At 47.6% G+C, this 22666-nt stretch overlaps 1 long non-coding RNA gene across 1 annotated transcript in view; it reads left to right on the top strand.

Annotated features, from left to right (window-relative positions):
* LOC138579652 (uncharacterized) overlaps positions 1 to 22666 on the top strand; it is a 62907-nt gene that overhangs the window by 15106 nt on the left and 25135 nt on the right. Inside the window, exon 2 of the long non-coding RNA XR_011304113.1 lies at positions 19720 to 19862. This is a non-coding gene — a long non-coding RNA (uncharacterized lncRNA). The remainder of the gene's footprint in view (positions 1 to 19719; positions 19863 to 22666) is intronic.

The following is a 22666-nucleotide window of genomic DNA, read 5'->3' as shown; positions in this document are numbered from 1 at the left end:
GTTGCTAAGGCTGTTGTCAAGCAGCAAGTCAGGCTCGTGCTGTAGTCATGGCTTTGATGCCAGATTGCCACATTAGCACTTCATCAGTATGGGGTACTTTTGAAGAAAGTGTTCATCCTTGTTAATGCATGCACCTCAGAATCGACCCCTGAGTGTCGTGAAATAAAGAGCTGTGCTTATAGTGACACTTTCCTGCATGTGAGCCGAGCCGAGGGCGCGGTGAGTGCTCATAACCAAGTCCTCTGTAAATAAGAGCTTCGCTTCAGCCCTCACCCTGGAATGCGGTGACTGACGTGTGACTCATTCAGGTAACAGTTCAGCCTGGGCCCGCCTCGCCTAAAGTTAGAAGTGAATAATTACTGGACCTGAAGTCACTTTGCTCTCTTGCTACGTCAGTCACCGTTTTTTTTCCTCAGATATATTTTTATTCGTGTTTTGGAACAATCACAAACATTTGTACATAAAAAACAGTACACATTTTGACCTTCGTAACTCGGATTTCAGAGAACAATTCCTAGATTCGCTATTGTAAGAATGGAATCGTGTGAGTACCATTTTTACAACGAAAAAACAGTGGAAAACAAACCACCTTCCCCTCCTGCCTCCGCGCACCCAACCCCCCAAACATTCAGTGGACATGGGTGACTGTGTTGCCAAAGTAGCACAGGGGTTTGTCTTTTCTGGCTGGGTTTTCGAGATCTTTCTGAGCTCTAGAGCCACTCTTTTTGTGTGTGAACCTTGTTTGTCCCCATCATATTGTTTCAGGGTTTTCCTCGGGAGCTGCATCATACCGTGTGAGAAGGGGAAACCATTCTATTTCTGGATGGGGTGCTGCTGGCGCATCATTGCCATGACGCTTCCCATTTCATCCATCTCTTTTGCTATATGGGCCCCTTCACGTTATTTGGCGGATGGGGCTGCTTTCTGTACATTGCCAGCGAAGAGCTTGACAGATACCAATTAGTTTGTTCCCTATGAACAGCCTACACCCATGGCCGTAACTGTCTGATGCATGGGTCTGGATTCACAGAAAATCCTACAATTTTCTGAAATGTGCTGGACACTGCAATCATAAGGGGGAGTCGAGGGGGAACGCGCAAGCGTTTCCCACTTTGGGTAGTTTTGGCTGCTGCACAGGCCAGCGAGCTGGCCTGCACATAGAGTGCCGTTGCCCGGGTATATATGGGGCCCGGTAAGGTTCGGGAGCAAGCAACGGTTGGAGACATAGCTGTGGTGTCACGTGCTCAAGTAGTTCCGGGTCACGTGACACGCTGGAAATAAAGGTACCACCAGAACTGGCGTCGGAACGCCAGTCCGGGTTTATGCATTCAACTAACTGGTCGTGTTTTCTTTTGCCAGCGACCACATCGCGCAGCGCGCTTATGCCGGCCTGCCTAGGCCCGCATATGACGGTCGGGCCCGCACATATCCAGCGGCCCGACTCCACACTGGCGACAAGGTCGGAGAAGGATCCACTTGGGGCCGCGCCCCCACTTCTTCAGAGAGCAGAGGCTGACTGCCTCCGGAAAGCCGCGCGATCGGATGCGCACCCTGCTTTACACGCGGCTCGGCTACATCAGTTACGAGAGCCGCGTATCATACGCGCACCGGGGGAAAAAAAAAAGAATCCCTCGCCGCGTGTCAGCTGCAACTACGCCGGCATGCAAATCACGTCTCGAACATTCCAGGAAACAGCGTGTCGACACACATATCCGTGAGGCCATCACTGTCTTCCCTCAACATTCCAGCATTGTCACTGGGATCAACAGGAGTAAAGCTATTTACACGCCCAACGTTTTTGCTGCCACCATCTCTGAAAGAGGAGGAGAAGTCACTTTTAAGCCAAAAGTTCTCGTGTTCTAGAGTGAACTGGAGCAGCCTGGAAACTCTGTCTCCCACAATAGAGGCAAAACCCAGGATAACCCATGGCAATGCAGGATGCAGGAATAAAACCGGTGAGTGTACCAAACAACCGCCCTCACTGAAAGCGTCCTCCCGTCATTAACCCCGTAGCAACATGTCCAGCTCTGAAACCAGCCCCGCGAGGGCCAGCACGAGCTCGTCCAACAGAATGAGCCTTACCACTGACCACCCTGACCCAGCGCTGTCCACACTCATGCCGCCGTTTGACCCCTTCACCACAGGAGCAGCAATCAGATGGGAAATCTGGCTGCAACAATTCGAAATGCACCTTGATGCCAGGGACATCACCATAGCAAGAAAGAAGCGCACTTTCCTTTTACTCAACATCGGGGCTGCCACCCTACGCCTATTCAACGCCACCCCAAACCGCAGGGACAACAACAACTACGACGCAGCCAAGGCCATACTCACGAACATGTTCAAACCAGATCTCAACCCGGACTACGAACGTTTTCATTTCTGCATGGCAAGGCAGCGCGAAAAGGAAACTGTGGACACATTTCATGCCCGCCTTCGCGAAATGGCAATAGGCTGTGAGTTCCCTGACGAAGAGTTTGCCATCCGCCTCCAAATAATCAATGGTATATCCTCGGAAAAGCTAAGGAGAGCCATACTATCCGAGAGAAACATTTGCCTGTCGCGCATCCTAGAAATAGCTCGCCTTTGCGAGCAGACGGAAGATCAGGTAGCAGTGATGGAAGCAGCGATCCAAAGGCTCCCGCTGGACAGCCCTAAGCCGATAGAAGACGTTGCGGCCATATCCAAACATCAGGGCACTCAAACAGAACAAGGCCAGAAAACACACCTACCACAAGGGAGAGACAAAGCCTGCAAGTGGTGCGGTGGCCCATGGCATAGAGGCGAATCCTGCCCAGCATGGGGGTCTACGTGCAGAAAGTGCAACCACCTCAATCATTATGCTGCAGTCTGTGTAAACCCGCCAACTCGAAACGACAAGGAAGCTACCACGCGACCGGCACAAGACCGCCGAAAGAAGTTCGCCCCAAGAGAATCCTCCTACCAACAAGAACGGAAAGGGAAGGCCAGAGCTGTCGATCATTCCCAAAGATCCCCTGACACGAGTGACAGCGACGACAGCGTATCCCCCGAGAGGAACGATAAGGACAAGAGGAAGAAAGGGCATAGGCGGATACACCGAATACACCTCTTATCAGCCGTTGAACCACACCAATCACGCCAAAGGAGGAGACCATCGTGTACTATCCTCTCCAACGGAGAACCGCTAAAGGTGGTCATCGATACAGGTGCAACAGTAAATGTCATGCCAGCGACGGCATTCAGCAAACTTCATCCGAAACCCACACTTCACAAGAAGAAATTCCGGCTATATGCCTACGGGTGCAAGAAGCCCTTACCCGTGCAGGGGTCATTTAAGTCAGATTTCGCCCACAAGAACACCAATTGCCGGGCGCGCATCTATGTCGTGGATGCCGGCTGTGAGACACTATTAAGCTGCAAGACAGCGGAAAAGCTGAAACTGATTAATTTTGCTTTCGACCTTGAACATGACGAACTTGATGACTTACTAGAACGGCATAACGCACTATTCCAAGGCATCGGATGTCTAAAAGGCAGAACCATCAAGCTTCACATAGACCCTACCATCGAGCCGAAAGCTGTACGACACCGACGGATTCTGTTAGGGAGAATTCTCTGTTTAGGCTGAATTTCCTAACCTAGTGAGTACCCCAGCAGCTTTGCTGGATTTTTGGGATTTATTTTTTTCTCCTACCAAGAGTGAGACTCTTTTACCCTCACTCTTGGGCATGATTTGAGTGTGTTTCTTTGAATCTAGATGTGTTTAATGGGCTATGGGGTCTTTTACCCCATAGGGCTTCATGTGTTTTTGTGATGTGTGTTACTCTGCACCCTCAGTGCAGTAACACAGGGGTGTCATAGTGACCCCCCAGTATAGACTCCATACCCTGGGACTGACTACTGTCTCCCAGGGCATGTAAAGTCACCATTGACTTTACTAGTCTTAAATTCTGAACAGAACCAGTACAAACCATCATATTGTGGATGTACTACCTGGGGCAATTCAATTGCCCCGGGGTCTGTTAGTCGAGGGGGCACGTCTTCGTCCCCTCTGATCGAGTTTTGGCTGGTGGCAGTGGATACTACTTTTTATATTCAACCGTGGATATTTTCCTATGGGATTTCCCATTGTTTTAGGCTACTATCTTTATTTAATTATTTACGGTAGCCTCGAACATACCGCCGGTTTATTTAATTAATTTTAATTCTCCGGTTGGTATTTTTTGCCAAAACTTGATTCTAAAATGGCGTTTGTGTTCTCTTCTGTGACTCCAACCCAAGTCGAGCCCTTTGTTCCACTTTTTGGCGGGCTTCTCCACAGAAGCCCTCCAAATTGGTGCCACTCTGTCTGGGGTACTTAGGAGGGGTGGAGGGGGATTTAGGCACCCTGGACTGAGTTGCCTAGGCAACTCAAGTCGCACTCCGTCCTGATTGGCCCAAGTGGTGAGCCGGCCCAAGTGGTGAGAAGCTTCATGGGGATGGCGACATACTGCACGCGTTTCATTCCAGACCTCGTCAGCATCGCAAGCCCACTCCGAGAAACTGACGAAGAAAGACCAAAAATGGGAATGGACCCCAACCCACCAACAGGCATTTCAACAAATCAAGGACACATTGTCAGCATTCTGACCCCAACCTACCATGGCATTTTTCAACATAGAAAGACAGACTGAACTCCTTGTTGATGCCAGCCCGGTCGGCCTAGGGGCAGTACTAACCCAAACGGACAACGACAGCAATTTGTTCCCCATTGCATTCGCCAGTCGGGCACTCACTAAGCCCGAGCAGAACTATGCTCACATAGAAAAAGAAGCCCTTGCTATTCTATGGGGATGCCGTCACTTCAAAGTGTACCTGTTTGGCAAACGAGCAAAAGTCTTCTCGGATCACAAGCACCTGATCCTGATATTCCGAGGATCTGCTCCCCACCCACCAGCACGCATCGAGAAGTGGATGCTGCAACTGCAACCTTACAACAGAGAAGTTGACTATCGCCCAGGAACAGACAACCCCGCCGATTACTAGTCCCGCCACCCGAGGCCGGCCACTGAAGAAGAACAATGCCATGCGAAAGAAACGGATGAACATGTTTGTCACGTTGTCGCCTGCGCCCGACCACGGGCCCTGACCCTACATGAATTGGCACGTGAGACGGAGTCAGACACCATCCTGCAACATACCACTGCTGCCATTCAGTCAGGGAATTGGAAGAACTACCTTGCATCCATGGCCCAACGCACCATGTCGGCTCAAGTCAAACTCCGAGCACTTTTCGGGATCCGACATGAACTCTCCGTTGCCCCCGAGGGGGTGCTCCTCAAAGGACACCGGATCATACTACCTGCGTCACTGGAAGAGAGGGCCCTCCGACTAGCCCACAGCGGGCATCAGGGCATTGTCAAAACAACGGCATACCTAAAGTCCAGAATGTGGATGCTCAACATACAACAAAGAGTAGTGGAGTTAGTAGGATCCTGCGCAGCCTGCCAAGCGTCCAGAAGACCAGAGAACCCAGAACCCATCAGCAGTACTCCAAGAAGCAGCAAGCGATGGGATGAGGTCAGCATGGATCACTGCACAATTGCTGGTGAGGGATACTTACTCGTAGTAATTGATGAGTTCAGCAGGTATCCTGAAGTAGAAAACGTGGCATCCACCAATGCCGAGACCACAATCCTCACGCTAGAAAAGATCTTTGCAACACATGAAATCCCAAGAAAAGTAAAGAGCGACAATGGCCCATCATTCACCAGCCAAGAACTACGCGAGTCACCCCGAGGTGGCCCCAAGCGAACGGCGATGCTGAAAGATTCATGGGATCGCTCAACAAAGTTATTCGCATTGCCAAAGAACGAGGGCACCCATGGCGGAAGGCGGTATATCGGTTCTTGAGAACCCACAGGCAAACCCCGCACTCCTCACAGGCATCAGCCCTGCCGCTCTCATGCTCGGAGTGCCCATACAGGCAGAACTCCCCATCCACCCTCAGTGGATAGCTCCGGAGCCAGACATCCCAGCCATAGACGCCATGCGACTAAGGCGAAAGGAACAAGAGAGCATTGCCAGGAGAGCCAGCCACAGAGAGCTAACACCAGGCGATACTGTTATCATCAGAAACCGAGCAACGCCCAAGAAGATGTCACTCAACTTCGAACTCCAACCGTGGACAGTCAGTGCGACCAACCACAGCATGGTTACCGCCACTCGAGGGAGTGAAACCGTAACAAGAAACGTGTCACACTTCGGGAAAGTACCACCTGAGCTATGGGAAGAGCACCCAACGTCCCCACAGGGAGAAATGGTGGCACCGTGCACACCCCGAGGACAAGTGTCGCCGAGGAGTCGTGACACACGAGGAGACTCCGAAACAACACACCAGCAAGAAGATAGGGCTGAACCCGAAATCCCCCGGGCAGACACACCGGAGAGAGGAAACACCCGATATCACCTGAGAGAGAGGCCCAAACCATCATCCCGTCTCCGAGGTTACGTAGTAGATGGAGCGTACACACAGAAGACCCCATCCAAATGAACTCAAGAGTAAGACTTAATGTGTCAGTATTAGTTCATAATGTTTGTCGTTGACAGTAGTGTAAACACCTCCAAGTTTGGGAGGAATGTGGTGTCACGTGCCCAAGTAGTTCCGGGTCACGTGACACGCCGGAAATAAAGGTACCACCGGAACCGGCGTCAGAACGTCAGTCCGGGTTTATGCATTCAACTAACTGGTCGTGTTTTCTTTTGCCTGCGACCACATCGCACAGCGCGCTTACGCCGGCCTGCCTAGGCCCGCGTATGACGGTCGGGCCCGCACATATCCAGCGGCCCAACTCCACAATAGCATTTGTCTGGTCGCTGCTCCCGAGCCTTCCTTGCCGTGGGCTTTGTTCATTGAGGTAGCGTGGCGTGGGTGCCTTTTGCCCGTAGGTAGTTGGGGGGGAGGGTTGCGGCGGCGGGTGGGTTATTTAAAAATAAAAAATATATATATAATTTTAGGCGGTGTTGTAAATGAAACACTTCCTCTCCTGTGACCTGTGTTGGAGCGAGGACTCTCTTTTCTTCATTGTTTGCTGGCAGTTGTAGGTCCAGGGGCTTCCTTGCTGCCTCTTTCCTTTGGTCCCGGTGCCAGTTTAGTTAGTAGGGTGGGGGCAGGGGGTGGGTGTGTTTGAGGAGGGCCTGAGTTGAACACCCAGGACGGGGTGTGTTATCAAGGGTCAGGGATCTTTTCGACTGTCTCCGTTATTTGGAGTGCGGTGTGTGGCTGTGCCACCAGGGGGCAGTGTGGTGGGCAGCTCTCTCACTCCTTGGCAGATGTGTAAGCACCAAGGGACAAACCTGTTTCCTATGGGGGGGGGTGAAGAAATTTAAATGTATAACATCTTTTTTTTTTAAACATAATAATAATTATTAAACAAAAAGAAACTGCCAGGCCACCTGTAATTAGATGGCTATACAAGGGAATAGCCGTCTTCCTTTGTGCCATAGGGCTGGTGGCTACCAGCTGGGCTGGTGTCTAGCAGCTAGGCATTTAAGGGAGTGGGGAACTCTCAAGGGTATTTATAGATAAAGGATACGTAGGTAGTTGGGAATAACATTTGAGGATCCTGTTACAAATATATACAGGATATAAGCCTTGAGTAAGGAGATTTAGCCTACCAGGTGCTTGGTAAGAAGACAATCTTGGGGTTTTCTGAGGGTGGGGTCGGCATCATTAGGGGCTCAAGTCCTTCCGGGGCAGGATGGCTAGAAATGGTGCTGTGTCAGGGGGTTTGGTGGACGTGCAGTCTTTGCGGGAGGCCTTTAGCATTATCAGCAGGGCATCAAAGGCTTAGCTTGAGGGGGCAGTACAGGAATTTACAGGTGGCAAGGGGCCCGGGGAGTGGAGGCCACAGTGCAGAGCGGCTTCAGATGGGGCCCTCACAGCAGTAGTAGCTTGCAGCCCATCAGCCGGGAGGGGAGAGGAATGAGACAAAGGGGCCAGTAAGAGTAGGAAGGATATACCCAGGAGGGCAACCAGGAGTAGGGGAGATGACGGCGGGGGGTTAGGCCATGGGCGAAGGGGCCAGTGGAGAAGGAGTAGGGACAGAGGTGGGCGCGGGGCAAGTTGGTGAGGAGATTAGGGTTGGGTTGGACCGAAGATGTGCGGCAGTGAAGAGGGGCCGAGGTGGGAAATGCCTGCACAAGAGTGCAGGGGAGGAGGACGACATTATCTCCGGTAGATAGAGGACAAAGCGGAAGGTATGGAGCAACCTCCCCGCAAAGTAGTGTGGTACGCAGAGGGAATTGCACAGCCCCCGTGGTCACAGAAGAGGTGGAAGGAGAGGGTTTTCGAGTGGCCCGTACGGCAGGCGGAAGAGGACAGCCTAGCGGTTCCAGTACGGCCCCTAGCATGAGGGAGCACAGGGTGGAGGAGGTAAGCCCTCTCCCCGAGTAGAGAAGAGCAGGAAGGGGTTGGTGCGACCCTGCCGAGAAGACGACACAGGAACATCGGGGTGGTTCAAGAGGACAGCGGGGAAATTGGCCTGGAGACTCTGCTGATGTTTTTTGTCCCACCAGCAGGAGCCCGTTGAGGAAGGACAGGAGCAGTGACAGTGTGGAGGCCAGGATGACACGTCTAGGTGACGGTGGGGCAGCTAGCGGTGAGCAAGAAAGACAATGGTAGGCAGCATGGTTCAGGCTGGGTACTAGGTGGGGGACACACAGTGGCGGGGTTGGGGCACCTGGGGCGGGCAGAGAGATGGAGAGGGTGTCTGCAAGGGCATTAGTGAGGGAAAACCTGAGAAGTGTCTCCTCAGTTGAAGTACAGACGGACAAGGTAGCGGAGCCAGTGGCCCAAGGAGTGGTAAAGGTTCTTACGAAAAAAGGACAGGTGAAAGTACAGAGAAGACCAATAAGATGCCTTATATGGGCACTACAAAGGAACTGGGAACGCTTTTGATGGTAGCGACGAAAGAGAAAATATGGGCAGGGGAGTTTGTGGATGTGTGAGTTGAGAGCAAAAGAGGGGTGAAAAGAAGAAGAGCAGGAGTTGGCAGCAAGACCAAGGGTACCGGTGACAATTGAAAATTAGACATCGGCATTTATAATATATGCTTGTGTTTATTGCGAAAAGTTCCCCGAGAGGTGTGTAGCTTTGCTAAAATATATGAACGCAATTAGGAAAGCATTAACGAGTTTTGGGATGTTTGCATGGGTGAGATACGATGAAGAATTTAGGGCAAAGATGGCTGAGGACAACCAAGTGGTAAGGGGAGAGATTGATATGGACTTATGGTTACAGTGGATGGCGCCTACGCATCCAGCCCGATGCTGCAAACAGCAAGTGGTTTACCCGTGCCTTACCGGCCCTTTCATGGTCGTCCCGCCTCAGATGGGGCAGGGGCAGGAGGTAGGGTTTAGCCATCAGTAGCATGCTGGACATTTAATAAGGAGAGCTGCAATAGAACAGTGTGCAAATTCAGGAACGAGTGTAGCAGATGTGCGGGACGGCATCCCGTTACACAGGTGACAGAGTGAGGGGGAATGGGGTGGGGCGGGGCGAGGAGTTGTGGGGAAAGGCCTATACTCCAGTTAAGGTTTTGGGGGCATGGCTCTGTTTTTACCCAGAAAGGGAAGGGCCAGGATTGTGGGGGAAGGTTTTAAGTTGGGTTATCAGGGTCCGAGGATGCGGCGGTGGGCGGCAAATTTGAAGTCTGCTTGGGAGAATTTGAAGTGGTGAGGCTGAAGTTGCAAAAGGAGGTGGCAGTGGGGAGAGTGGTCAGGCCCTTTATGGATTTGCCAGGTGACTTGGTTGGGTCTCCTGTGGGGGCTGTGCCTAAGAAAGCAGCGGGAGAATTCAGATTGATTCATCATTTATCATGGCAAGAGGGCATGTCTGTGAATGACTTCATTGCACCCGATCATTGCAGGGTTTCCTATGCCAGTGCGGATCAGGCAGTGGGCTTAGTGAGGGAAAAGGGTGTGGTGTGTTAATGACCAAGTACGATATCAAGGCAGCTTTTTGATTGTTACTGGTACATCCAGAAGATTTTGGTTGCTGGGGATGCAGTTCGAGGGCCAGATTTACATTGACAAAGCGTTGGCAATGGGCTGTGCAGTTTCATGTGCATTGTTTGAACGTTTTAGCTCTTTTCCACACTGGGATTTTTACTTACAGTTCTGGTTTTGAGGGAGATTTGCATTATTTGGATGATTTTCTTTAAATCAGTGGGGCAGGCAAAGAGCAAGAATGTCAGCTAATGCTAGAGCTTTTTCAGACATTGATGCAGGATTTGGGAGTGCTATTGGTGTAGGATAAAACTGAAGGGCGCGGCAGTGGTGTTGACCTTTTTAGGAATAGAGCTGGATTCAGTGGCCATGACCTCACGCTTGCCGTATAAGGTGAGCAGGCTTGCAGGTTTACTGGAGAAGGCGATAGCGCCCCACAAAATGAAGCTGGTGGACATGCATAGGTTAGTGGGGCATCTCAATTTTGGGTGGTGGCACTGGGTCGCAATTTTTGTAAGAACATGGCACGTTCTATGGCGGGTGCGATGTATCGACATCACAGGGTGAGGATTTCAGGAGAGGTCAGGGAGGATTGCAAGATTTGGCTAAGATTTCTTAAAGAATTCAATGGAGTGTCAATGTGGCTGCAAGGGGACCCAGTGGCATGGGAAGTTCAAGTGTCTTCAGACGCGGCAGGTTCAGGAGTTTTTTCCGTTGCTAGTGGCACTGGGGTTGTGGGGTGGAGAGTTGCATAATAAGAACGTGAATTTTAACATCGACAATGAGGCAGTGGTCAATATTGTGAACATGCAGTCAGTCAGATAGGGACCAGAGGGTAGCCAGGCCAATGAGATAATTTGTACTGCAATATCTGAAATTGGATGTGGTGTTTAGAGCAGCTTACGTGCCAGGGAAGGATAATGGCATCACTGATGCATTAACTAATTTTCAGTTGTAGAGATTCCGTGGAATGGCACCAGAAGTGGACATCAGAGAGCATCAGAGAGCATCAGATCCCGGAGGAGCTGTGGCGGCTAGTAAACTGAGAGCACTGCATTTAGTAGAGGGTTTTCTAGCCCTTGCGTCTAGGGCTGTATACAAGAGGGCATGGTTGGACTTTCTAAAAGGGGGGGCACGCAGTTGGAGGGGTTGGAAGGATGCAGAGGAGAGAAGGGATGATGTGATTGAATTTGTATTGGGGTGTATGGACAAGGGTTGGTCTAGGACAACAATATCAGGGAAATTGGCAGGCACTGCTTTTCATGGGAAATGGTTTTGGGGCTTTCAGCCCAGCGGGGGTAAAATGGCACGTAGGATGTTGGAAGGATGGGCAAGGGAAAAAAGGAAGGCTACGGATAACAGGAGACCAGTTTAAGCGGGCCTGTTATTGAGCTTGTCTAAGGTTTTTGAGGGAGTTTTCTGGTCGTCATGGGAGAGTGACATATTTTCAACATGCTTTATTTGGTTGTTTTTTGGGGCATTTTGGATGTCGGAACGGGTAGCGGGAGAAGAGAAGACGGAAATCTACTGTGGAGAGATGTACACTTATCAGAAAACAGTATAGATATAAAGATGTGTAGATAAAAAATCAGAAAAGAAAGGGCTTTTGGGTGCCTCTGGATAGAGGTAGTAAGGATTTGTGTCCAGTGAGGGTGGGAGCATTGTGGCGGGATAGCTGTAAAGGAAGAGAGGGTTTGGTTTTGCAGCATGAAAACGGGTCTGAGGGGACTGCAGCTCAAGTTTTGGGGGCTATGAGGAGAGCACTGTCGGCTTTGGGGGAGAAAGCTGAAGACTTTGGTACTCATTCTTTTAGGATGGGAGCGGCATGTGAAGGTAGTAGGATGGGTCTGTCTGAAGAAATGTTAAGAGTTTGGGGCGATGGAAATCGGCAAAATACAAGGGATACATTAGAGAGCTAGGAAAGGGGGTCTGTTGGTTAAAGAAAGAAATTAAGGGGAAGGGGGCAATGCGGTTGGTGGAGAGAAGGCTTGTGAAATCTTTTCTTTTTCAGATGTGGCACGGAGGAATGGTGAGTTGCCGCAGATCTGGATATGTGGCCATTCCATAGTGAAATGGGCAGGGACAGATGCAGCAAAAAGTGTTTTTTGGACCCAGTTGGTGTGTAGTTATAACATTGCTTTGTTGAGATGGTCTGGGGTGGGGGGCTCAGTTGGGACCAACTGCTGCCTATGCTAGCGGGTATGAGGGAGCTTCATGGCATTCTGGCGGCACTAACTTTACATGCAGAGGAGAATGATTTGCTTAGGAATACGGGGGTGGCACTGTTAAAAAAGATGAAGAGGGATCTGAGTTGGTTGAGGGAGATATGGCCCAGGGTGGGGTTGGTTTGGACCAAGTTGTTGCTGAGAAGATTGATAGTTTATTTGTATAGCGCATATACACAATGTGTTTCAAAACGCTTCAAAGCAAGGGAGGGAGCAAGATAAAATACAGTGACATTCCACAAGGCCTTGAGACATTAAGAATGTGAAATTACTATCATACTAGGCCTGGTAACATTTCAGATAGTGCAAGAGCTATGACAAAGATAAGGAGGAAAGGGGGTGGGGGGGTAGGAGATGAGACAGACAAGCAACTACCGTACTAGGTCTGACGACATTTCTGGTAGTCAGAGAGTTGACACGAGGTGCGGGGGGATGGGGGGGGGAGGGTGAAGGAGGAGGAGAGGAACAAAACAAGCGACTATCATACTAGGCCGGATGACATTTCAGGTAGTGCTAGAAGGGGAGGAAACAAACAAGGAGGAAGGGGGAGGAAGACAAACCGCTATTATCGTACTAGGCAAGATGAAAATTTCAAATAGAGTAAAAGCTATGGCTGGGATAATGAGGAGAGGGGATAGGAGATGGGAAAGACAAGCAACTATCATACTAGGCCTGACAACATTTCTGGTAGAGCCGGAGAGTTGACATGGGGTGCAGGGAGGGGGGAGGTGGGAGGAGGAGAGGAACTGAAACAAGCGACTATCGTACTAGGCCTGATGACATTTCAGGTAGTGCTGGAAGGGGAGGAAACAAACAAGGAGGGAGGGGAGGAAGACAAAGAGCTACTGTTATGGAGGGGGCTGTGAATGAAGGTGCAGTAGAAAGGACAAGGAAAAAGATCAACAGGGAGATGGTGAAGTTTTGCAGGTCCTGGTTGGTGCGAACGCTGGTGCACCAGGAGATTATTTGCATTATTTCGGGAGGATGAGGTGCATTATTTGCATTATTTCGGGAGGATGGGGTGCATTTGTCAATCATGGGGAACATGCAGTACTTGGGTGATGTTAGTTAGGCTGTGGAGGGTATCATAATGAGATGGACATAGATGAGATGTAGGGTAGTGTGGGGATGGGGCTGGGGATGAAAGAACACTTCAGGGGAGTGTTTTTCAAATGCCGGGGACATGGCCCTTTGGAAGAAGGTTGGGGAAGCACAATGGGGTGCTAGTGCGGTAAAGGGGTGGGGGTTGGTGCTGTTTGCATGAAAGGGCTAGCCCGGGGGAAGAGGTATTGAAGAAGGATGGGTATGGTCTCGGGAGACGATAGGAGAAAGCGGGAATAAAGGTTGAGAAGAATTGAAGGCGGAGGGGAGGGAGCAAAGGATGGGAAGTGATTAATTTAAATGGTTTATTTATTTGTTTTGACAATTGTTAAATTGATCTGTTAGTCTGCAAGGCAAGGGAGCCAGGTTAGCGTGTTTTGTGAGTTGTGGCCTGTCACATTAAAGAAACCTTTTCCACTTGAAACGAGTCTGGGAATGTTTGTGCCGTAAACCCAAAAGGTGACGTCCGCATTTCCAGATGAGTGTGAAGCAGCATTATTAACTTTGATGTGCGAGACCTACCTTTTAAACAAAAGAAGGTGCTGGGCGCACCAAAGGTGTGACACCAGTGTGCCCCAGCTCGCAGGCAGCCCTTTCGTTCAAGGAGCCACATGGTGCACCGCTTTAACCACGGGCTCCTTGAATGAAAGGGCTGACTGCTGCTGATGGCTCTGTACGCGGAAACAGGAGGAGGGTTGGGCTGTCCAGCTCTCCTTTTGTTTCTGAGTAAATAGTCATCACCCAGCAAGAAGTAAAATGGCTTCATGCTGGGTGATGACTATTTACTCGGAAGCAAAGGGAGAGCTGGGCATTCAGCCCTACTCCTGTTTCAGAGTACATAGACATCAGGCAGCCGACACTGCACGGTTGCGCCTGCTGCTTGTAGCTGTAAGTACTTCGGTTTAGAAAAAAGAAAAGGCTGTGCCTTTTCTTTTTTTCTAATCCGAAGTGCTGACACCTGCAAGCAGCTTGTGTAACCATGCAGCTGCTACATGGACTACTTCAGGTGTCGGTGTGCCCACGGCTAGTCGTGGGTGGGCCTCGTCATAGGAGCCCTTTCAGGAGACTGCCAAGCTAGCCCTGGCCCACTTAAAGCACTGATTAGCGGGATCAAAATTTGGACACTAACATATGAGAGGTTCCGACAACAGCGGTTTTAACACTGATGGCCCCTTAAAGGGCCACTCTCTATAAAACATTTTTAAAAAGAAAACAATATTTCTATCCCTGTTTGGGGTATTGTGTGTGTGTGTGTAGTGCTGGGGCAGTGTATGTGCAGTGGTCAGAGGAGTCGCTAGGTGGTGGTTGCTGGGGGGGTGGTATAGCCCTGGGTCTTTTAGTTGTAGCCCCAGATACCTCAGGGTCTACAAACAAAAGGCTAGCTAGCCCTGAGTCCTGACAGTCCCGACATTAGCATAGCCCAGGATCTTTTACAAACCCTGCAACACACCCCTGGCAGTGGTGTGTGCTCAGGGCAGGGAGTTCTGTGTGTGTATATGTGTCTGTAGTGCTGAGGCAGCGTCTACACAGTGCCGCGCTGTGGTGATGTGTGTGTGTGTGTTTGTGCACAAGTGTTTGCAGTGTGTACAGTTTAGTGTTGTCGGAACTGTGTGTGTACAGTGGAGTACTGGGTTTGTGTGTGTTAGGCAGAATCCTGTGCAGTGCCCTTAGGGACCACTACACACAATTAAGACTACATGTGGCAATACAAGTTTTACCTTTGATACAAGCTTGTACTACTATGTTAAAGTGGTAGCAGTAGCGGAGCAGCCAGGCTTATCCCAAGAGTATATGAGCAGTAGCAGAGATTACACAAAGGGACCACAATTACTGTGACTCAAGCAAACACTGACTCAACGTTTCAGGTAAAAAAAATATAAGTACATTTATTTTTAAACCATTTGCTATCAACACAACACTTCTATTCAAAATCACATGTAAAATACACTACAACCAACCAATTCACTTTTGTACACTCTAACTCAAGGTAAGTACTCGGTTTTAACGGACCGGTGTTGTGAAACAAAAGACGTTACCGGGAATACACTTGCAATTTCTTTTTGACAGTAATGACAGTTCGGTCTTACTAAAGAAACGCGTATCCGCGGCAAGAAATGTTACCGGGGCAAAACACACTTAGCACCTGAGTTAACCAGATAGAGTTGGGGGTAAAAATCATAAGCAATACTTTTGTCACGGCAGACAGAATCAGAGAACACTAGTTGACAGGAATTCAAGAGTTAATAGGCCGGAGCCAGTGACAAGTGGAAACGGGTTCCTGTTGTCGATGATCACACAGTCGGACAGTTCAAGATTCAACGTGGCCAGGAGTACTTAGATATTGTCAACAGAGGAAGCAAAAGTTATAAGAAGGAGGGAAGACAAGGGCAAGCCTTGGAGGTGAAGAAAAGGGATTCACCCTAATTCCTCAAGCAAAACACAGTACCTTATTCAATGAAGAAGCTGGTGCCACGGCAATTGTTCCTGGTAGTTTCCTGCAGACCTACTGTTCCTGGAGCTTCGGTGTGAAGGACGACGTCTGGAGGGGTCTGCACCACACAGGGATGAAGCCGGCAGCAGCGACGGTGAATAAAAGGTGCTCTCCTTATAAACAGGAGAGGCTCTTCAGATGGCTATCCGGACCACTACAGCAGTGTGCAGCGATTTCGACCACGAAGAGGATCCTCTGGCTGTGGAAGATGAGCTGGTTATCCCCACCAGGCTCAAGGGAAGAAGACTCCGGACTGGATCTTCTCTGGTCATCGAAGGGTAGATAGCTCAGGACTGCAGCAGGGCTTCACCGGGACGGGGTAGCTGCAGCAGCTGTCTTCTTCTCTGCTTCTCTTCGGTTCCTTGTAGTTCCAGTGGCGACTCTGACTTCTAGCCCAAGAGACCTGCCTTTTTATGCGAAAATCTCCCATTCACACAGCCTGGTTGTCAATCACGCAGCAGGGGGGTTGTCCAGCCCGGACAACCACCTCAGCCAATCATGGCAAAGTGCGACTTGGGTTTCCTAGGATACCCTGGGCAGGGGGTGACTACACCCCTCCCTCAAATTCAGCCCACCTAGATCCCCAGGCGCCTGGAGGAGGGCTTCTTCGCAGAAGCCCGCCAAAAGACAGTGAACAAAGAAGGCAAACCTGGTTTGCCGCGCAAAGTAAAACACAAGAAGGACTTTAACTAAAAGAAATGGCGAATAAACCCGACCAGGGCCAAAAGAAAGAACATTTGGTCAAGCGGGTTTATGTTCGAGGCTAATATGATAGCCTAAAACAGTACCAGGTTTATATAGTATAATCTCGGTAGAAAAGTTAGGGTAGATACTAATGCCACCTGCCAAGTCTAAATGTTAAAAGAGCAAAACAATGCTCTAGGAGGTACAGATAAAAAGGGATATGGAGTAACCCTTTCCAGTACTCCATGTAAGATGGGGTGTACTGGATCTGTGGTTAAATGACTAAGTAAAGTTAATGGCAACTTTACCCTTTTCTGGGGGACAGTAGTCAGCCGCAGAAATGGAGTCGGTGGGAAGTCTAAAAGACAACCCTGTGTTACTACACTGAAGGTGCTGTGTAACACACAAAAGAAGGAGGCTACTGAAGTGGTGTACTCCAGAGTCCACAATCACAAAAACAGATCGAAATACACATGGCAAAACATGGGTAAGAGTGCGGGAAAAGCTCCCACTCTTACCAAGTGGAAAAAAAATAACTCCAGAAGTCCAGCAAAGCTGCTGGGGGACTCACTAGGTGAGGGAAATTAGCCGTAATATGATAATTATCCCTAACAGTGTGTAAATGCAGTGCTAGGGATCACGTGTGCACAGTGTTTGTGTGTGTGTGTGTGTACTTTGCGCCTGTAGTGCTGTTAATGAAAGGTTTAGTTAGAACTGGTATTTTGGTTTCATTGCACTGCAGTGACAAGTCGAGACCTTTAGCACACAGTCCATTGAGAAGAATTTCAGAGCAGTCTCTGAACACATAGAAATGTAAACGACGCACCATGTTTACAAAATGTTGCATTTCTGTGTAAACACGTAGACAATTGGGTTCTGTTTCGGGCTAGGGAGTTGTGTATTTTTGACATGTTTATTCCAGTGTTGTGCTTGTTTGCACGTGTTAGGGATTGGCGAGTGATTTAACTGTAAGCGTGGCGGCCTTGGTAACGTGTACAGAACCAATCCCGTGTCGGAGCTGGAGTGAAGGTTCTCGAAAGTGTCTTACATGAAGCCACATTCATCCTATTTGCAATAACAGGTCCCACAAAGCTAACCTGGTACGCTGGCATAATATTTTAAAGTAAAAAAACTCACCAGCTGCACATGAATAACTGCTTCAAACCCAATCTTCCACTAGGCACCTCCTCACCTCAGGATCCGGGTGCCTGCGAGTGCTGTGAAGTGCAGGGTAAGTATTGCGCCCACTGCTGCTCTAAGGGCAAGGCTGCTGGTACTGCCACCCGATGCGTGAGGAAAGTGCCTAGGTTTTCGTCACGACCACTGGTCTCCCTCATTCTCACCCATGTGCTTGGCAGGGATTTGTCACAAGGGCCCAGTGCAGGATATAGGCCGGAACAAAACAGAGCAGCGCTCTGGCAAAACATTTCTTGTTGGAGCCCCCAGCGGTTCGCAGGCAGGACTCTCACATTCTGTGACTCATGGAGCAGTACACTTTCAGAAGACTCAGCGTTGCATTTTACAGACATCTATTTATTAGGGTGAGTATTGTGAACAATCAAAACTGAAGACATTATTTGCTTTAAATGTTTTCTTACCAAATCACTATAAGACATGTTTAACATTTAAAATTGTGGACATTAGGTTGTTCCCATAATGCTCTTTGCTTTTATGCAAATCGCCAGGATTGGGCTCTATACAGAGATAGTGGACCTCATTACGAGTTCATCGGTAGCTGTGCCGGTAAAATCGGCAGGCTGCCGCCGGACTCGTTAATTCTTCTGGCGCCTAGCTACACAGAAACACTGGGGGATTACGACCCTGGTGTTCCTGGAAGTCAGATGCCGGAAAAATGTAAATCCCCATTCCCTTTTGAGTCCCGTAGGACTCAATGGAGAAGAGGGAAGCACTGTTAATAGCTTCCTGGAAAGTGTGCCAGTCGGACCAGCACACTTGTAATGAGGCCCACAGCAATTTGGCCTTCACACTCGATCAACATACAAACAATGCAACACAAAACACCATGCAGAAGACATTGAAAGAAGTGCAAAATGTTCATATTTTCTAATTAAAATCTCAATAAAAACAAGAACTGATGTATTTTCAGGTCAACGTTTCTTCGTAGTTCAATGTCAAGGATACTTTCCATACGCATCAATTTTTTCTTTTTTTTGGTTTGGTTAAAAAAAAAATCAACCTTTCAATATATCCAATTTATATTAAAACAATTAATCTAAAAGGTTTACAGTAAAAGGTATACAAAATGGATTTACAGCTGTATTAATTCATCAATGAGGTAGTAGCAGCATACAAAGCAGTAGCACATAAGGGAATTTCATGATTTCCTATTAGCAATGTTATTGATTTACTTAATAGAATCAAGTCAATTCATACTAAAGCTGTGCTGGAGGTTCACAAACAGGATTTCATCAGTGTCAAACTTATTGCTATTCCTTAACCACTTGAATTATTTCAGTCCAATCATAGAGCTATTTTTATGAAGATAAAAACCCACTTGATATTACAAGGAATAAGACAAGTTAAATTTTAAGGGACAATGGGCCTCATTACGACCCAGGCGGTCCGGAAATAACGGTGGCGATAAACCCGCCGCCACCGCTGTTTCCGGACCGCCTGAGTCCGACCCCTGCAGGCGGGAGGTGATGTTCCCGCCAGGTCTGACCTGGCGGGTTTAACACCTCCCGCATGCAGGCAGACGAGGAAACACCGGCAGCATTACGAGATGCTGCCAGTGTTTCCATGATCCCCATTTCCATCGAGTCCCATAGGACTCAATGGGAATGGGGATTTACACCATTCCGCCTCCGTGATTCCCGGAAAACCGGGGTTGTAATGCCCCGGTAATTCCGGGAATCACAGAGGCGGAATGGTAATATGAGTCCAGCGTTAACCAGGCGGTTTTACCGCCTCGGTTAACGCCGGACTCGTAATGAGGCCCATGTCTAAAACATATTGTAAGCAATGTAGAAGGTAGCGAGTAGTATCAGGGGTAGCTGTAATGAGTTGTTTCTCATACTGGAATCTGCTGGATTGATACTCAGCCTAAGATTGGCAATTCTAAAAAGTTCATTACTGCCACTGTCACTTTAATACAACCTCTGCTAAAAAATTTGATCCACAGTTTCTCCGGAGTAAGAATTTTGAAATCATTAAATAAATGCTGAAAATTAAATTTTTGCAGTTGTAGAAGGGCCTGGCAGTAAATTAAGATATGCTTTGTCGTTTCAGGTTCCGAGATGTTCCTACAGTGTCGACATGCTCTCCGCTACTGTTGCATTTGTCCTAGCTCCTAGATAATTCTTTGTAGGCCAAAAATGTGCCCTAAATCGAAGAAACTGCGATCGATATATCAGGGATGGAAATGCTGTCAGGTATAATTCAGGTTTATTCATGGATTTTATGATAAAATTTCCACTTTTAAAGCCCTGGTATTTTTGCACCAATTGCCACGTGTTCTGCCAGTAATACCACCACAGTTTGTTTTTTGCCTTGGAGGGATTATTTATTAATAGGTCTGATGTGATGTTAAGTGATAAAAGGCCCATTACGTATCTTATGATCTCCATAGGTAGACAGGATGGTAGCACCAATATTTTCTTCCAGAATAAGCCTTCTAGCTTAGTCCAGTATTTCATCCCCTTATACTTTCTAGACTTGGCACCATATGTAACAATTGGTATCACTTTCTGTTTGTAATAGATTAATACCGGCTTATAAGAGAATTTCCCACATTTGTGATGTATTAATGTAGCTTGTGATACTGACGTTTCTATTGTTTATCTTAATTCTAGATGATATGGAAGATCTGCCAGGTTGTTGTTTTTATTTAACCCCAGATAATAATATTCGCTAATTGTCTCATCAGCAGTTTGATGGAGCATCCATTTGAAGCTACGCTTTCTTTTATTTTTGTTATCTGGGCATATTAGAATTGAATTTTTTTCTAAGTTTATAGAGAGGTAATTCTTAAGAGCGTAGTTTTGTAGGGTATAATAAAAGGTTTAGCAAGCTTTCGGGATTTTTGACAACCGGACCAAGTCATCAGCATAGAGGATCCATGGTAGCAGGGAAGAGCCTAGTTTTGAGGAGTCTGAGCATACAGCCTTAAGAAATTTGACAATATCAGATATAAAAAAGTTAAACAGGGTTGCAGCGAGAATGCATCCCTGCGTAAGACCCTTTGATGTCCAAATTGGTCGCAAGAGTTGCCCTTCTTGTGCTTAGCGCCCTTGAATGGAACTATTCGAATAGAACTGCTTTATCAAGTTTGTCAACTAGAAGTTCTCTTGAGATGGAATCAAAAGTAGTTTTAAAATCAATAAAAGCCATGTATATAGTTTGTCCCGTGAACTGTCGTCTATGTTTAACTAACGACAAGGCAAGCACATTGATAGATGTTCCTAGGCCAGGGACAAATCCTGTTTGAAAGTTGTCCATAAATTGGTTTTCAGTTACACATTTTGTGAAATCTTTGAGTAACAACTGGGCAAATATTTTTCCTGGGATGTCTAGGAATGCTATAGGCTGATAGTTTTGGGAAAGTTGTTGATCACCTTTTTTTAAAACTGGAATAATAATGGATTTTTTTTCATGTGGGTGGAATTTGTCTATTTTGTATTATATTAGTAAATAGATTGAATAGAATATCAGCTCAGACATCTGGATGCGTCTTCAGCATTACATTTGTCAGGCCGTCTGGTCCGGGTGCTCTCAAGCCACTTAGTTTTGCTATTTGAAAGAGAATGTCCTCTTTATCAAACATTAGCGTATCCTTGACTTCCCACAACTCACCTAATGTGTCACAATTTCTAGTGATAGTACTGTAGAGGTCTTTGTAATAATGAATCCAACTTGCTTCCTGGACCGCATTCATTTGGATGGGAAGTTGACTGTCATGAATAGCACTGTTTAGGGTTCCCCAAATTTGGTTATCATTTAACAGTGATGAAAAACAATTAATTTAGATATTAATATTCCAATCTCTTTCCAAAGATTATAAACAATATTTGTAAAAACTGCAGAGTGCCTGATAAAACATATGACCAAATTGATCAGTGGAGATTCCCTGCAAAGCTTCTACAGCTTTGTTATAACTCAAACAATAGTTTGGGTTTAGCTCACAAAACAGTGTCAAAAGATGACACATGGTTTCCAATTCCTTAAAGCATATCCTACACAGATGTAGTTCATGCGGTCTGGAAGGATGCTTTTGCAAATTAGACGGTAACAAATTAAAAGCTTTGATCTCATACCTAACACGATAAAACAGATGAACTCTCATAGCAAGTGTGCGATTTTAATACGTTCAAACCCAAATATTTGTTGTTGTTAACCTTTTGGGGATTAACTATGATCTCATCTACAGAGATATAATAAGAACTCAAGATGAAAACAAGCTGCTGTTTTCAACAAGGTAATACCTTACAAGCATCATTGATCATTTCCACCTTCAAGTTGACAAACAGACTATTTTCTTCCTAGATAGTTGAGTAATTTCCGATTTGCACGAGCCCGCAAAGAAAGTAAACCCAGCTCATGTCTCATAATCAGAACTTGTGTTCCCTGAGGTAAAACTAGAGTTTGTCTCCACAATTAACCCTCAACCATATCCCAATTGGAGGGGAACAAGCCTGTTTCTACACCATGAAGCAAGCAAGGAATAACTTACAAGAGTAACTGTGCATCAACGATAAAGCAAAGACATGTGTCATTATGTGTACTGTTATTTTACGTTGTCTTTTACCATGCACCATTATCATTGGCATAGTCTCCAGATGCTCACATGGTTCTGTAAGAAAATGAATTCGGTGGGTTAGTGAGGGTAGAGGGGGTAGAATAGAGGTTGTGCTTTTCTGTTGGTACTTGTACAACCAGGAGGAACTGGCGTCTAGTCTGGGTTTGCTTTCTAAGAGTGTTTAGACTGTGCGCACTCGGGCTATTGTGTCTGGATGGGCAGCATCCAGTGATTGGGTGTTTGTTTGCGGCAGTTTATTTTGCGGTGGATGTATGGGTTGTGTATTTCAGTGGGATCAGATTCTTTCAAAGGATCATGTGAGGTAAGTAGTGTAGTGTAGGCTGGAGAGGAGGCAGAAGCAGGGGTGTTAGTAGTTGGTGCCTTCTCTTTGATCCCCATTGATATCACTGGCAGTGTCCATTTTGTGCCGGTCATTGTGTG

The sequence above is a fragment of the Ambystoma mexicanum genome, chromosome 3p (genome assembly GCF_040938575.1).
Source record: "Ambystoma mexicanum isolate Mex_15411 chromosome 3p, UKY_AmexF1_1, whole genome shotgun sequence".
NCBI lineage: Eukaryota > Metazoa > Chordata > Amphibia > Caudata > Ambystomatidae > Ambystoma > Ambystoma mexicanum.
This window is presented reverse-complemented; position numbering and strand designations above follow the sequence as displayed.